At 42.0% G+C, this 13,573-nt stretch overlaps 7 non-coding genes across 7 annotated transcripts; all 7 read right to left on the bottom strand.

Moving 5' to 3' along the window:
* Positions 1 to 378: 378 nt before the first annotated feature.
* On the bottom strand, positions 379 to 497 carry LOC137048552 (5S ribosomal RNA). Its single transcript, XR_010899438.1, has one exon. It is a non-coding gene; the product is annotated as a 5S ribosomal RNA (ribosomal RNA).
* A 1,737-nt stretch (positions 498 to 2,234) lies between these two features.
* Positions 2,235 to 2,353, bottom strand: LOC137048551 (5S ribosomal RNA). The gene has a single exon (XR_010899437.1). It is a non-coding gene; the product is annotated as a 5S ribosomal RNA (ribosomal RNA).
* Positions 2,354 to 4,002: 1,649 nt separating this feature from the next.
* LOC137048609 (5S ribosomal RNA) lies at positions 4,003 to 4,121 on the bottom strand. The gene has a single exon (XR_010899484.1). It is a non-coding gene; the product is annotated as a 5S ribosomal RNA (ribosomal RNA).
* A 1,631-nt stretch (positions 4,122 to 5,752) lies between these two features.
* On the bottom strand, positions 5,753 to 5,871 carry LOC137048608 (5S ribosomal RNA). Its single transcript, XR_010899483.1, has one exon. It is a non-coding gene; the product is annotated as a 5S ribosomal RNA (ribosomal RNA).
* A 1,649-nt stretch (positions 5,872 to 7,520) lies between these two features.
* Positions 7,521 to 7,639, bottom strand: LOC137048598 (5S ribosomal RNA). Its single transcript, XR_010899482.1, has one exon. It is a non-coding gene; the product is annotated as a 5S ribosomal RNA (ribosomal RNA).
* A 1,631-nt stretch (positions 7,640 to 9,270) lies between these two features.
* LOC137048564 (5S ribosomal RNA) lies at positions 9,271 to 9,389 on the bottom strand. The gene has a single exon (XR_010899450.1). It is a non-coding gene; the product is annotated as a 5S ribosomal RNA (ribosomal RNA).
* Positions 9,390 to 11,166: 1,777 nt separating this feature from the next.
* On the bottom strand, positions 11,167 to 11,285 carry LOC137048550 (5S ribosomal RNA). The gene has a single exon (XR_010899436.1). It is a non-coding gene; the product is annotated as a 5S ribosomal RNA (ribosomal RNA).
* Between the last annotated feature and the right edge of the window lie 2,288 nt (positions 11,286 to 13,573).

Genomic DNA, 13,573 nt, shown 5'->3' with positions numbered 1-13,573 from the left:
CAATACCACGCAGAATTAAGGCAATTCTGAAGGTGAAAGGGGGTCAAACACAGTATTAGTATGGTGTTCCTAATAATCCTTCAATTGAGTGTGTGTATATATATATCCTCTGGTCTTACTGAAACTGAGAAGAATGAATTGCAAAAGAACATGCGTTCAGAGGTCTGTGTGGCTTGTAGCCTTAGAGAGAAAAAGCCTGTTGATCGCCCCCTGGAGGAGAAAGAAAGAATTACGGGGCTGGGCTGTCCTTTGCCACACCGAAAGCATACAGAAACCAGGGATAAACAAAAACTAAATAACTGTAAATGAAGCAATTGATTTTAAAATGATAAAGGAACAACCGTCAGAGCCGATCGAGTCACCAAGTGATAGAGCAAAAGCTTACAGCACCTGGTATTCCCAGGCGGTCTCCCATCCAAGTACTAACCAGGCCCGACCCTGCTTAGCTTCCGAGATCGGACGAGATCGGGCGTGCTCAGGGTGGTATGGCCGTAAGCGAGAGACATAGTCAACAGAGAGCTATTTAAAGAAGGGAGACCGACAGCCCTACACTGCCAGCCCTTACTCACACACATCCTGGGCTGCAGCTGCAAAACATATATATGTATATATATACTCACCTAAAGGATTATTAGGAACACCTGTTTAATTTCTCATTCATGCAATTAGCTAATCACCCAATCACATGGCAGTTGCTTCAATGCATTTAGAAGTTTGGTCCTGGTCAAGACAATCTCCTGAACTCCAAACTGAATGTCAGAAGGGGAAAGAAACCTGATTTAAGCAATTTTGAGTGTGCCATGGTTGTTGGTGCCAGACGGGTCGGTCTGAGTATTTCACAATCTGCTCAGTTACTGGGATTTTCACGCACAACCATTTCTAGGGTTTACAAAGAATGGTGTGAAAAGGGAAAAACATCCAGTATGCTGCAGTCCTGTGAGCGAAAATGCCTTGTTGATGCTAGAGGTCAGAGGAGAATGAATGGACCGACTGATTCAAGCTGATAAAGAGCAACTTTGACTAAAAAAAAAAACACTTGTTACAACCGAGGTATGCAGCAAAGCATTTGTGAGGCCACAACATGCACAACCTTGAGGCGGATGGGCTACAACAGCAGAAGACCCCACCGGGTATCACTCATCTCCACTACAAATTGGAAAAAGAGGCTACAATTTGCACAAGCTCCCCAAAATTGGACAGTTGAACACTGGAAAAAATGTTGCCTGGTCTGTTGAGTCTCGATTACTGTTGAGACATTCAGAGGGAAAAGTCAGAATTTGGCGTAAACAGAATGAGAACATGGATCCATCATGCCTTGTTACCACTGTGCAGGCTGCTGGTGGTGGTGTAATGGTGTGGGGGGTGTTTTCTTGGCCCACTTTAAGCCCTTTAGTGCCAATTGGGCATCATTTAAATGCCACGGCCTACCTGACCACTGTTTCTGACCATGTCCATCCCTTTAATACCATTACATAACCATTCTCTGATGTCTACTTCCAACAGGATAATGCAACATGTCACAAAGATTGAATCGTTTCAAATTGGTTTCTTGAACATGACAATGAGTTCACAGTACTAAAATGGCCCCCACAGTCACCAGACTTCAACCCAATAGAGCATCTTTGGGATGTGGTGGAACGGGAGCTTCGTGTCATGGATTTGCATCCCACAAATCTCCATCAACTGCAAGATGCTATCCTATCAATATGGGCCAACATTTCTATAGAATGCTTTCAGCACCTTGTTGAATCAATGCCACAGAGAATCAAGGCAATTCTGAAGGTGAAAGGGGGTCAAACACAGTATTAGTATGGTGTTCCTAATAATCCTTCAAGTGAGTGTGTATATATATATATATATGTATATATATATATATATATATATATATATATATATATATATATATATATATATATATATATATATATATATATATATATATATATATATATATATATATATCCTCTGGTCTTACTGAAACTGAGAAGAATCAATTGCAAAAGAACATGCGTTCAGAGGTCTGTGTGGCTTGTAGCCTTAGAGAGAAAAAGCCTGTTGATCGCCCCCTGGAGGAGAAAGAAAGAATTACGGGGCTGGGCTGTCCTTTGCCACACCGAAAGCATACAGAAACCAGGGATAAACAAAAACTAAATAACTGTAAATGAAGCAATTGATTTTAAAATGATAAAGGAACAACCGTCAGAGCCGATCGAGTCACCAAGTGATAGAGCAAAAGCTTACAGCACCTGGTATTCCCAGGCGGTCTCCCATCCAAGTACTAACCAGGCCCGACCCTGCTTAGCTTCCGAGATCGGACGAGATCGGGCGTGCTCAGGGTGGTATGGCCGTAAGCGAGAGACGTAGTCAACAGAGAGCTATTTAAAGAAGGGAGACCGACAGCCCTACACTGCCAGCCCTTACTCACACACATCCTGGGCTGCAGCTGCAAAACATATATATGTATATATATACTCACCTAAAGGATTATTAGGAACACCTGTTTAATTTCTCATTCATGCAATTAGCTAATCACCCAATCACATGGCAGTTGCTTCAATGCATTTAGAAGTTTGGTCCTGGTCAAGACAATCTCCTGAACTCCAAACTGAATGTCAGAAGGGGAAAGAAACCTGATTTAAGCAATTTTGAGTGTGCCATGGTTGTTGGTGCCAGACGGGTCGGTCTGAGTATTTCACAATCTGCTCAGTTACTGGGATTTTCACGCACAACCATTTCTAGGGTTTACAAAGAATGGTGTGAAAAGGGAAAAACATCCAGTATGCTGCAGTCCTGTGAGCGAAAATGCCTTGTTGATGCTAGAGGTCAGAGGAGAATGAATGGACCGACTGATTCAAGCTGATAGAAGAGCAACTTTAAATGAAAAAAACACTTGTTACAACCAAGGTATGCAGCAAAGCATTTGTGAGGCCACAACATGCACAACCTTGAGGCAGAAGGGCTACAACAGCAGAAGACCCTACCGGGTACCACTCATCTCCACTACAAATTGGAAAAAGAGGCTACAATTTGCACAAGCTCCCCAAAATTGGACAGTTGAACACTGGAAAAAATGTTGCCTGGTCTGTTGAGTCTCGATTTCTGTTGAGACATTCAGAGGGAAAAGTCAGAATTTGGCGTAAACAGAATGAGAACATGGATCCATCATGCCTTGTTACCACTGTGCAGGCTGCTGGTGGTGGTGTAATGGTGTGGGGGGTGTTTTCTTGGCCCACTTTAAGCCCTTTAGTGCCAATTGGGCATCATTTAAATGCCACGGCCTACCTGACCACTGTTTCTGACCATGTCCATCCCTTTATTACCATTACATAACCATTCTCTGATGTCTACTTCCAACAGGATAATGCAACATGTCACAAAGATTGAATCGTTTCAAATTGGTTTCTTGAACATGACAATGAGTTCACAGTACTAAAATGGCCCCCACAGTCACCAGACTTCAACCCAATAGAGCATCTTTGGGATGTGGTGGAACGGGAGCTTTGTGTCATGGATTTGCATCCCACAAATCTCCATCAACTGCAAGATGCTATCCTATCAATATGGGCCAACATTTCTATAGAATGCTTTCAGCACCTTGTTGAATCAATGCCACAGAGAATCAAGGCAATTCTGAAGGTGAAAGGTGGTCAAACACAGTATTAGTATGGTGTTCCTAATAATCCTTCAAGTGAGTGTGTATATATATATATATATATATATATACATATATCCTCTGGTCTTACTGAAACTGAGAAGAATCAATTGCAAAAGAACATGCGTTCAGAGGTCTGTGTGGCTTGTAGCCTTAGAGAGAAAAAGCCTGTTGATCGCCCCCTGGAGGAGAAAGAAAGAATTACGGGGCTGGGCTGTCCTTTGTCACACCGAAAGCATACAGAAACCAGGGATAAACAAAAACTAAATAACTGTAAATGAAGCAATTGATTTTAAAATGATAAAGGAACAACCGTCAGAGTCGATCGAGTCACCAAGTGATAGAGCAAAAGCTTACAGCACCTGGTATTCCCAGGCGGTCTCCCATCCAAGTACTAACCAGGCCCGACCCTGCTTAGCTTCCGAGATCGGACGAGATCGGGCGTGCTCAGGGTGGTATGGCCGTAAGCGAGAGACGTAGTCAACAGAGAGCTATTTAAAGAAGGGAGACCGACAGCCCTACACTGCCAGCCCTTACTCACACACATCCTGGGCTGCAGCTGCAAAACATATATATGTATATATATACTCACCTAAAGGATTATTAGGAACACCTGTTTAATTTCTCATTCGTGCAATTAGCTAATCTCCCAATCACATGGCAGTTGCTTCAATGCATTTAGAAGTTTGGTCCTGGTCAAGACAATCTCCTGAACTCCAAACTGAATGTCAGAAGGGGAAAGAAACCTGATTTAAGCAATTTTGAGTGTGCCATGGTTGTTGGTGCTAGATGGGCCGATCTGAGTATTTCAATATCTGCTCAGTTACTGGGATTTTCATGCACAACCATTTCTAGAGTTTACAAAGAATGGTGTGAAAAGGGAAAAACATCCAATATGCTGCAGTCCTGGGAGCGAAAATGCCTTGTTGATGCTAGAGGTCAGAGGAGAATGAATGGACCGACTGATTCAAGCTGATAAAGAGCAACTTTGACTAAAAAAAAAAACACTTGTTACAACCGAGGTATGCAGCAAAGCATTTGTGAGGCCACAACATGCACAACCTTGAGGCGGATGGGCTACAACAGCAGAAGACCCCACCGGGTATCACTCATCTCCACTACAAATTGGAAAAAGAGGCTACAATTTGCACAAGCTCCCCAAAATTGGACAGTTGAAGACTGGAAAAAATGTTGCCTGGTCTGAGGAGTCTCGATTTCTGTTGAGACATTCAGATGGTAGAGTCAGAATTTGGCGTAAACAGAATGAGAACATGGATCCATCATGCCTTGTTACTACTGTGCAGGCTGCTGGTGGTGGTGTAATGGTGTGGGGGATGTTTTCTTGGCCCTTTTTAGGCCCCTTAGTGCCAATTGGGCATTGTTTAAATGCCACAGCCTACCTGAGCACTGTTTCTGACCATGTCCATCCCTTTATGACCATAACATAACCATTCTCTGATGTCTACTTCCAACAGGATAATGCACCATGTCACAAAGCTCGAATCGTTTCAAATTGGTTTCTTGAACATGACAATGAGTTCACAGTACTAAAATGGCCCCGACAGTAACCAGATCTCAACCCAAAAGAGCATCTTTAGGATGTGTTACAATGGGAGCTTCGTGCCATGGATGTGCATCCCACAAATCTCCATCAACTGCAAGATGCTATCCTATCAATATAGGCCAACATTTCTAAAGAATGCTTTCAACACATTGTTGAATCAATACCACGCAGAATTAAGGCAATTCTGAAGGTGAAAGGGGGTCAAACACAGTATTAGTATGGTGTTCCTAATAATCCTTCAATTGAGTGTGTGTATATATATATCCTCTGGTCTTACTGAAACTGAGAAGAATGAATTGCAAAAGAACATGCGTTCAGAGGTCTGTGTGGCTTGTAGCCTTAGAGAGAAAAAGCCTGTTGATCGCCCCCTGGAGGAGAAAGAAAAAATTACGGGGCTGGGCTGTCCTTTGCCACACCGAAAGCATACAGAAACCAGGGATAAACAAAAACTAAATAACTGTAAATGAAGCAATTGATTTTAAAATGATAAAGGAACAACCGTCAGAGCCGATCGAGTCACCAAGTGATAGAGCAAAAGCTTACAGCACCTGGTATTCCCAGGCGGTCTCCCATCCAAGTACTAACCAGGCCCGACCCTGCTTAGCTTCCGAGATCGGACGAGATCGGGCGTGCTCAGGGTGGTATGGCCGTAAGCGAGAGACGTAGTCAACAGAGAGCTATTTAAAGAAGGGAGACCGACAGCCCTACACTGCCAGCCCTTACTCACACACATCCTGGGCTGCAGCTGCAAAACATATATATGTATATATATACTCACCTAAAGGATTATTAGGAACACCTGTTTAATTTCTCATTCATGCAATTAGCTAATCACCCAATCACATGGCAGTTGCTTCAATGCATTTAGAAGTTTGGTCCTGGTCAAGACAATCTCCTGAACTCCAAACTGAATGTCAGAAGGGGAAAGAAACCTGATTTAAGCAATTTTGAGTGTGCCATGGTTGTTGGTGCCAGACGGGTCGGTCTGAGTATTTCACAATCTGCTCAGTTACTGGGATTTTCACGCACAACCATTTCTAGGGTTTACAAAGAATGGTGTGAAAAGGGAAAAACATCCAGTATGCTGCAGTCCTGTGAGCGAAAATGCCTTGTTGATGCTAGAGGTCAGAGGAGAATGAATGGACCGACTGATTCAAGCTGATAGAAGAGCAACTTTAAATGAAAAAAACACTTGTTACAACCAAGGTATGCAGCAAAGCATTTGTGAGGCCACAACATGCACAACCTTGAGGCAGAAGGGCTACAACAGCAGAAGACCCTACCGGGTACCACTCATCTCCACTACAAATTGGAAAAAGAGGCTACAATTTGCACAAGCTCCCCAAAATTGGACAGTTGAACACTGGAAAAAATGTTGCCTGGTCTGTTGAGTCTCGATTTCTGTTGAGACATTCAGAGGGAAAAGTCAGAATTTGGCGTAAACAGAATGAGAACATGGATCCATCATGCCTTGTTACCACTGTGCAGGCTGCTGGTGGTGGTGTAATGGTGTGGGGGGTGTTTTCTTGGCCCACTTTAAGCCCTTTAGTGCCAATTGGGCATCATTTAAATGCCACGGCCTACCTGACCACTGTTTCTGACCATGTCCATCCCTTTATTACCATTACATAACCATTCTCTGATGTCTACTTCCAACAGGATAATGCAACATGTCACAAAGATTGAATCGTTTCAAATTGGTTTCTTGAACATGACAATGAGTTCACAGTACTAAAATGGCCCCCACAGTCACCAGACTTCAACCCAATAGAGCATCTTTGGGATGTGGTGGAACGGGAGCTTCGTGTCATGGATTTGCATCCCACAAATCTCCATCAACTGCAAGATGCTATCCTATCAATATGGGCCAACATTTCTATAGAATGCTTTCAGCACCTTGTTGAATCAATGCCACAGAGAATCAAGGCAATTCTGAAGGTGAAAGGTGGTCAAACACAGTATTAGTATGGTGTTCCTAATAATCCTTCAAGTGAGTGTGTATATATATATATATATATATATATACATATATCCTCTGGTCTTACTGAAACTGAGAAGAATCAATTGCAAAAGAACATGCGTTCAGAGGTCTGTGTGGCTTGTAGCCTTAGAGAGAAAAAGCCTGTTGATCGCCCCCTGGAGGAGAAAGAAAGAATTACGGGGCTGGGCTGTCCTTTGTCACACCGAAAGCATACAGAAACCAGGGATAAACAAAAACTAAATAACTGTAAATGAAGCAATTGATTTTAAAATGATAAAGGAACAACCGTCAGAGTCGATCGAGTCACCAAGTGATAGAGCAAAAGCTTACAGCACCTGGTATTCCCAGGCGGTCTCCCATCCAAGTACTAACCAGGCCCGACCCTGCTTAGCTTCCGAGATCGGACGAGATCGGGCGTGCTCAGGGTGGTATGGCCGTAAGCGAGAGACGTAGTCAACAGAGAGCTATTTAAAGAAGGGAGACCGACAGCCCTACACTGCCAGCCCTTACTCACACACATCCTGGGCTGCAGCTGCAAAACATATATATGTATATATATACTCACCTAAAGGATTATTAGGAACACCTGTTTAATTTCTCATTCGTGCAATTAGCTAATCTCCCAATCACATGGCAGTTGCTTCAATGCATTTAGAAGTTTGGTCCTGGTCAAGACAATCTCCTGAACTCCAAACTGAATGTCAGAAGGGGAAAGAAACCTGATTTAAGCAATTTTGAGTGTGCCATGGTTGTTGGTGCTAGATGGGCCGATCTGAGTATTTCAATATCTGCTCAGTTACTGGGATTTTCATGCACAACCATTTCTAGAGTTTACAAAGAATGGTGTGAAAAGGGAAAAACATCCAATATGCTGCAGTCCTGTGAGCGAAAATGCCTTGTTGATGCTAGAGGTCAGAGGAGAATGAATGGACCGACTGATTCAAGCTGATAAAGAGCAACTTTGACTAAAAAAAAAAACACTTGTTACAACCGAGGTATGCAGCAAAGCATTTGTGAGGCCACAACATGCACAACCTTGAGGCGGATGGGCTACAACAGCAGAAGACCCCACCGGGTATCACTCATCTCCACTACAAATTGGAAAAAGAGGCTACAATTTGCACAAGCTCCCCAAAATTGGACAGTTGAAGACTGGAAAAAATGTTGCCTGGTCTGAGGAGTCTCGATTTCTGTTGAGACATTCAGATGGTAGAGTCAGAATTTGGCGTAAACAGAATGAGAACATGGATCCATCATGCCTTGTTACTACTGTGCAGGCTGCTGGTGGTGGTGTAATGGTGTGGGGGATGTTTTCTTGGCCCTTTTTAGGCCCCTTAGTGCCAATTGGGCATTGTTTAAATGCCACAGCCTACCTGAGCACTGTTTCTGACCATGTCCATCCCTTTATGACCATAACATAACCATTCTCTGATGTCTACTTCCAACAGGATAATGCACCATGTCACAAAGCTCGAATCGTTTCAAATTGGTTTCTTGAACATGACAATGAGTTCACAGTACTAAAATGGCCCCGACAGTAACCAGATCTCAACCCAAAAGAGCATCTTTAGGATGTGTTACAATGGGAGCTTCGTGCCATGGATGTGCATCCCACAAATCTCCATCAACTGCAAGATGCTATCCTATCAATATAGGCCAACATTTCTAAAGAATGCTTTCAACACATTGTTGAATCAATACCACGCAGAATTAAGGCAATTCTGAAGGTGAAAGGGGGTCAAACACAGTATTAGTATGGTGTTCCTAATAATCCTTCAATTGAGTGTGTGTATATATATATCCTCTGGTCTTACTGAAACTGAGAAGAATGAATTGCAAAAGAACATGCGTTCAGAGGTCTGTGTGGCTTGTAGCCTTAGAGAGAAAAAGCCTGTTGATCGCCCCCTGGAGGAGAAAGAAAGAATTACGGGGCTGGGCTGTCCTTTGCCACACCGAAAGCATACAGAAACCAGGGATAAACAAAAACTAAATAACTGTAAATGAAGCAATTGATTTTAAAATGATAAAGGAACAACCGTCAGAGCCGATCGAGTCACCAAGTGATAGAGCAAAAGCTTACAGCACCTGGTATTCCCAGGCGGTCTCCCATCCAAGTACTAACCAGGCCCGACCCTGCTTAGCTTCCGAGATCGGACGAGATCGGGCGTGCTCAGGGTGGTATGGCCGTAAGCGAGAGACATAGTCAACAGAGAGCTATTTAAAGAAGGGAGACCGACAGCCCTACACTGCCAGCCCTTACTCACACACATCCTGGGCTGCAGCTGCAAAACATATATATGTATATATATACTCACCTAAAGGATTATTAGGAACACCTGTTTAATTTCTCATTCATGCAATTAGCTAATCACCCAATCACATGGCAGTTGCTTCAATGCATTTAGAAGTTTGGTCCTGGTCAAGACAATCTCCTGAACTCCAAACTGAATGTCAGAAGGGGAAAGAAACCTGATTTAAGCAATTTTGAGTGTGCCATGGTTGTTGGTGCCAGACGGGTCGGTCTGAGTATTTCACAATCTGCTCAGTTACTGGGATTTTCACGCACAACCATTTCTAGGGTTTACAAAGAATGGTGTGAAAAGGGAAAAACATCCAGTATGCTGCAGTCCTGTGAGCGAAAATGCCTTGTTGATGCTAGAGGTCAGAGGAGAATGAATGGACCGACTGATTCAAGCTGATAAAGAGCAACTTTGACTAAAAAAAAAAACACTTGTTACAACCGAGGTATGCAGCAAAGCATTTGTGAGGCCACAACATGCACAACCTTGAGGCGGATGGGCTACAACAGCAGAAGACCCCACCGGGTATCACTCATCTCCACTACAAATTGGAAAAAGAGGCTACAATTTGCACAAGCTCCCCAAAATTGGACAGTTGAACACTGGAAAAAATGTTGCCTGGTCTGTTGAGTCTCGATTACTGTTGAGACATTCAGAGGGAAAAGTCAGAATTTGGCGTAAACAGAATGAGAACATGGATCCATCATGCCTTGTTACCACTGTGCAGGCTGCTGGTGGTGGTGTAATGGTGTGGGGGGTGTTTTCTTGGCCCACTTTAAGCCCTTTAGTGCCAATTGGGCATCATTTAAATGCCACGGCCTACCTGACCACTGTTTCTGACCATGTCCATCCCTTTAATACCATTACATAACCATTCTCTGATGTCTACTTCCAACAGGATAATGCAACATGTCACAAAGATTGAATCGTTTCAAATTGGTTTCTTGAACATGACAATGAGTTCACAGTACTAAAATGGCCCCCACAGTCACCAGACTTCAACCCAATAGAGCATCTTTGGGATGTGGTGGAACGGGAGCTTCGTGTCATGGATTTGCATCCCACAAATCTCCATCAACTGCAAGATGCTATCCTATCAATATGGGCCAACATTTCTATAGAATGCTTTCAGCACCTTGTTGAATCAATGCCACAGAGAATCAAGGCAATTCTGAAGGTGAAAGGGGGTCAAACACAGTATTAGTATGGTGTTCCTAATAATCCTTCAAGTGAGTGTGTATATATATATATATATGTATATATATATATATATATATATATATATATATATATATATATATATATATATATATATATATATATATATATATATATATATATATATATATATATATATATATATATATATATATATATATATATATATATATATATATCCTCTGGTCTTACTGAAACTGAGAAGAATCAATTGCAAAAGAACATGCGTTCAGAGGTCTGTGTGGCTTGTAGCCTTAGAGAGAAAAAGCCTGTTGATCGCCCCCTGGAGGAGAAAGAAAGAATTACGGGGCTGGGCTGTCCTTTGCCACACCGAAAGCATACAGAAACCAGGGATAAACAAAAACTAAATAACTGTAAATGAAGCAATTGATTTTAAAATGATAAAGGAACAACCGTCAGAGCCGATCGAGTCACCAAGTGATAGAGCAAAAGCTTACAGCACCTGGTATTCCCAGGCGGTCTCCCATCCAAGTACTAACCAGGCCCGACCCTGCTTAGCTTCCGAGATCGGACGAGATCGGGCGTGCTCAGGGTGGTATGGCCGTAAGCGAGAGACGTAGTCAACAGAGAGCTATTTAAAGAAGGGAGACCGACAGCCCTACACTGCCAGCCCTTACTCACACACATCCTGGGCTGCAGCTGCAAAACATATATATGTATATATATATATACTCACCTAAAGGATTATTAGGAACACCTGTTTAATTTCTCATTCATGCAATTAGCTAATCACCCAATCACATGGCAGTTGCTTCAATGCATTTAGAAGTTTGGTCCTGGTCAAGACAATCTCCTGAACTCCAAACTGAATGTCAGAAGGGGAAAGAAACCTGATTTAAGCAATTTTGAGTGTGCCATGGTTGTTGGTGCTAGATGGGCCGATCTGAGTATTTCAATATCTGCTCAGTTACTGGGATTTTCATGCACAACCATTTCTAGAGTTTACAAAGAATGGTGTGAAAAGGGAAAAACATCCAATATGCTGCAGTCCTGTGAGCGAAAATGCCTTGTTGATGCTAGAGGTCAGAGGAGAATGAATGGACCGACTGATTCAAGCTGATAAAGAGCAACTTTGACTGAAAAAAAAAAACACTTGTTACAACCGAGGTATGCAGCAAAGCATTTGTGAGGCCACAACATGCACAACATTGAGGCGGATGGGCTACAACAGCAGAAGACCCCACCGGGTATCACTCATGTCCACTACAAATTGGAAAAAGAGGCTACAATTTGCACAAGCTCCCCAAAATTGGACAGTTGAAGACTGGAAAAAATGTTGCCTGGTCTGATGAGTCTCGATTTCTGTTGAGACATTCAGATGGTAGAGTCAGAATTTGGCGTAAACAGAATGAGAACATGGATCCATCATGCCTTGTTACTACTGTGCAGGCTGCTGGTGGTGGTGTAATGGTGTGGGGGATGTTTTCTTGGCCCTTTTTAGGCCCCTTAGTGCCAATTGGGCATTGTTTAAATGCCACAGCCTACCTGAGCACTGTTTCTGACCATGTCCATCCCTTTATGACCATAACATAACCATTCTCGGATGTCTACTTCCAACAGGATAATGCACCATGTCACAAAGATTGAATCGTTTCAAATTGGTTTTTTGAACATGACAATGAGTTCACAGTACTAAAATGGCCCCGACAGTAACCAGATCTCAACCCAAAAGAGCATCTTTGGGATGTGGTGGAACGGGAGCTTCATGCCATGGATGTGCATCCCACAAATCTCCATCAACTGCAAGATGCTATCCTATCAATATAGGCCAACATTTCTAAAGAATGCTTTCACCACCTTGTTAAATCAATGCCACGCAGAATTAAGGCAATTCTGAAGGTGAAAGGGGGTCAAACACAGTATTAGTATGGTGTTCCTTATAATCCTTCAGGTGAGTGTATATATATTATTTATATATATATATATATATATATATATATATATATATATATATATATATATATATAATTTTTATATCTTCATTGTTGTAATTAGAGTTAAAACTATAATATAAAATAATAATAATTGAGGACCTCTTGTCTTACTGAAACTGAGAAAAATGAATTGCAAAAGAACATGCGCTCAGAGGTCTGTGTTGCTTGTAGACTGAGAGAAAGCCTGTCGATTGCCCCCTGGAGGAGAAAGAAAGAATGACGAAAAAGAATTCAAAATAAATAAATAAACAGGGGGAAAAAGGCCGTTCTGAAGGCGAAAGGGGATCAAACATAGTATTAGTATGGTGTCCCTAATAATTCTTTAGGTGAGTAGGTTATATATATATATATATATATATATATATATATATATATATATATATATATATATATATATATATATATATATATATATATATAATATATATATATATATATATTCATTGTTATAATTAGAGTTAAATCTATAATGTAAAATAATAATAATTGGGGACCTCTTGTCTTACTGAAGCTGAGAAGAAGGGGTTGCAAAAGAACATGCCCTCAGAGGTCTGTGTGGCTTGTAGACTGGGAGAGAAAAGCCTGTTGATCGCCCCCTGGAGGAGAAAGAAAGAATGACGACGAAGAATTTATAAAACATAAAATAAATAAATAAAAACAGGAAAAAAGACAGTTCTGAATGCGAAAGGGAATCAAACACAGTATTAGTATGGTGTTCCTAATAATCCTTTAGGTGAGTATAAATGTTGATTCAAGCCTGGTCGTTTTGCTGTTCAAATGTGATGTGTCGTTCGCAACTCTTGTAAGTGAACGTCGGAAGCTGGCATATCTGAAGATTCTCATTGCCATGCTAGTTTACTTACACACGGCTTTTACTAATGTTGCTGAAAGTTAGCCACTTTG

This window comes from Pseudorasbora parva, chromosome 19, assembly GCF_024679245.1.
Source record: "Pseudorasbora parva isolate DD20220531a chromosome 19, ASM2467924v1, whole genome shotgun sequence".
NCBI classification, from domain to species: domain Eukaryota; kingdom Metazoa; phylum Chordata; class Actinopteri; order Cypriniformes; family Gobionidae; genus Pseudorasbora; species Pseudorasbora parva.
This window is presented reverse-complemented; position numbering and strand designations above follow the sequence as displayed.